Genomic DNA, 2974 nt, shown 5'->3' with positions numbered 1-2974 from the left:
CTGATCCTCCAAAAGCTAACCATAACTAGTCTTTCCTGGTTAGTAGTAGTGTGGAAAGCCATTAGGAGAGCCCAGGACTCTAAGCTAGATAAGGATATTGAGGAAAAAATATTTCAGAAGAAAAAGCAGTGGCAAATCACTTGTATGCTGCTGCCACAAAAAAAAAAAAAAAAAAAAAAAAAGCTACAGGCATGCACTGGTGAAATCACCAGGAAACAACTCATATGGTTATCTGGTGCCTATGGTATCACCTATGATCCAGTTCCATCACTCTCTCTCTGACAACTAAGTTGGATCTCTTGCTGAGAAATAACTTATCCAGGAATTTTTAGACTCCTTATTGAATATATGTTCATATGCTGCTTGCCCAACTTTTTTTAAAAAGAAAAATGGAACAGATCACCTACCTTCCCTTTGTATCTATTTCTTTCATAGGTCTATCTTTCAAAAGCTAAAATGCAGAAGATATCCACACAGATAATCTAGACAAATGTTTTTGAGATCAAGAGGCATAAGGAGAGGTTTAATATTTTTCTGCCTTATTACCATAATTTGTACATACTGAAAAAGACAGGGTTGTGGGGTTGTTGTTTTTTTTCCCTTTTCTTTCTCCTCTGCAAGCCCAGATAAGTTAAGCTGGATCCTGAATGCAAAAAAAAAAAAAAAGTATGATTTTCCTTATTAATGCATAGCTTTCCCTCAACAGAGATAACTTTTGCCCTCCCATCCCGTAATATTAACAAAAAAATGTCCATGGAGAGGCTGAAGATATTTGTTGAAATTTGGCTGAAAAGGATGTTTTCTTTCAGTGATGTTAAGCCTTGCTCATACTTAAGTGAGAGTGAAAACAGATGGGAGAGAAAAACAGAGATGAGGTTTTGAGTGCTTCAGCTGTCTTCCAACATGTCAGAAGTTGCCAGACTAGGAAACACAGATCCATTATAGGGTTATGTAGTAGAAACTACTATCGTTTTTCAGCTGAAAGTCTTAAAGTATGCAAATTAAGAAAGCACCTTTCCTTAAACCCTTAAGAAATAAGCAAGATAGTTATTTTATTTTAAAGAGCCTTTTATCCTGATCAGGTTTAACTTCTTTTCCATCTTGAACTCCAAGGATCTGATGTGTGAGTCAAAATGATCAAACAGAGGAAATAATCCTGGGCATATCTGCAGGGGACAAAAATCATCCTGAAATGAAGAGCTGTTACATTTAGATAAATGTCACCAAGATCATGTATCATAGGAAGCCATTTTGTGATGTGCTTGGTTTGTTAGCCATGATTCTAGGTTTGGCATATGGCGCAGATCCAGCTAATTGTGGTTTATCAATAGTTAAGGCATGGTTTTATGCAGTATTTGAATAAAGTTTGTATGTCAAGGTATTTTCTCTACCAGAAAAAGTTCACAACTTTTAACAATGGTCATTATAAGACTGCCAGAAGAGCTAAGTAGGAAAGAGATGAAGATAAATGGCTTGATAAATTCTTGTATCTTTTAAAGGCAATTTAATATTCATAACATAGGAAGTAAATGGTGATTAAATGATCCCTTTAACAAATAGTGCTGGATTTGTACAATACAGCACACATAATTTAATTACACCAAATACATTAGATCATAAAATAAGTAAGACACGGATTCTCAGAACATATTAAGTCACACACGCACACATAGCACATACACACAAACACACACACAAAATAAAACACTTAAGCCTGTTGTTCAAAGGCATTTACTTTTTTTAAAAAAATTGACCTCATTATGTCTATTACATGAAGCAAACTATTGTAAGGAGCTGAGATAGCAAGACAAACTCCTTCTCCTGTTTCAGTGCATTGTGAGAAGAAAGGTCTGCAACTCTTTAATAATCAAATGTTGCACATCAAAATAACATTAAGAAAGAGCTTTAGAACCTGGCTGAAATTTTGTTAACTTTGTCTAAATATTTGGGGTAAGCAGTTACTCTAGGTTATGGTTCACAGAGAACCAAGAAGCCTTATTTCAGGAAATAAATACATAAATTAGTAGATAATACTGTTTAAAAACTAATTCTAAGGAACCAAGGCAATAAACTGGTCTGAATTCAGAAAAGCTGCTGGGGTTCAATATTTTCAGGAGGATGGGAGTGTTGGAAGAAAATTCTTACCTTAATGGCTCTACTTAAGTTTCCTTTCAGCTGATGCTTTTGCCTGGGGTTTTCTTAAAGGGAGAAGGTTGTTTTCTGAGGTTCCTGGTGCTGTGAGGTTTCTGGCACTGTCCTTTTGGGGTATACTTCCCACAGGAGTAAAAGAAAAAGAAGATAAATGGGATTTTTAAAATACTAAGTATCTGAATAAAAGTATAAAGTGTGCATGTTTATATACCTGGAATTGAATTTACCCTTCCTTATCTCTTGTGGAATACCGTATATTAACTCTTCAGCTATACACAAGCAACACACAAAATCAGAATCATGGTTCATCTCATTAACCAGATTGCTTGGACTCATACATGTTAAATGATAAACTAACCCCATTTTGCCTGCCTTGGTGCCACATACACTAAGTCACATTTTAATTTAGTACATAATTTAAACATAATATGCTTATAATGTGCAAGCCCAGTCTTGGTTGTACAGTATTCTAATGGCACCAATCTTGGCAAATAAAAATGAGGTGCGCTCTGTTGACATAGCCTGTATAGTTAATTTAGTTATTGAGTTTAGTGAATTGCATGAAGTCATAATTTTGCATTGGATAATGATAGGTGAACATCAGTGGTGGGATTCAATTTTTTTTTACTGTGGGTGTGGCTTGGTGGGCATGGCAGGGGAAGGATACTGTAAAATCTCCATTCCCTCCCCACTCCAGGGGAAGATTACTGCAAAATCCCCATTTCCTCCCAATCAGCTGGGACTTGGTAAGCAAAGAATAGATGGGGGTGGGGCCAATCAGAGGTGGCATCTACCAGTTCTCTGAACTACTCAAAAGTTTCGC

At 36.1% G+C, this 2974-nt stretch overlaps 1 long non-coding RNA gene across 1 annotated transcript; it reads right to left on the bottom strand.

Moving 5' to 3' along the window:
• Nucleotides 1-502: 502 nt before the first annotated feature.
• LOC309400113 lies at nt 503-2267 on the bottom strand. The gene is made up of 2 exons (XR_014176606.1): nt 2146-2267; nt 503-643 (listed from the first exon to the last, which is right to left on the bottom strand). It is a non-coding gene; the product is annotated as an uncharacterized lncRNA (long non-coding RNA).
• Nucleotides 2268-2974: the final 707 nt, after the last annotated feature.

Source organism: Natrix helvetica (assembly GCF_964273705.1).
Source record: "Natrix helvetica genome assembly, chromosome: 1".
Classification (NCBI taxonomy): domain Eukaryota; kingdom Metazoa; phylum Chordata; class Lepidosauria; order Squamata; family Natricidae; genus Natrix; species Natrix helvetica.
This window is presented reverse-complemented; position numbering and strand designations above follow the sequence as displayed.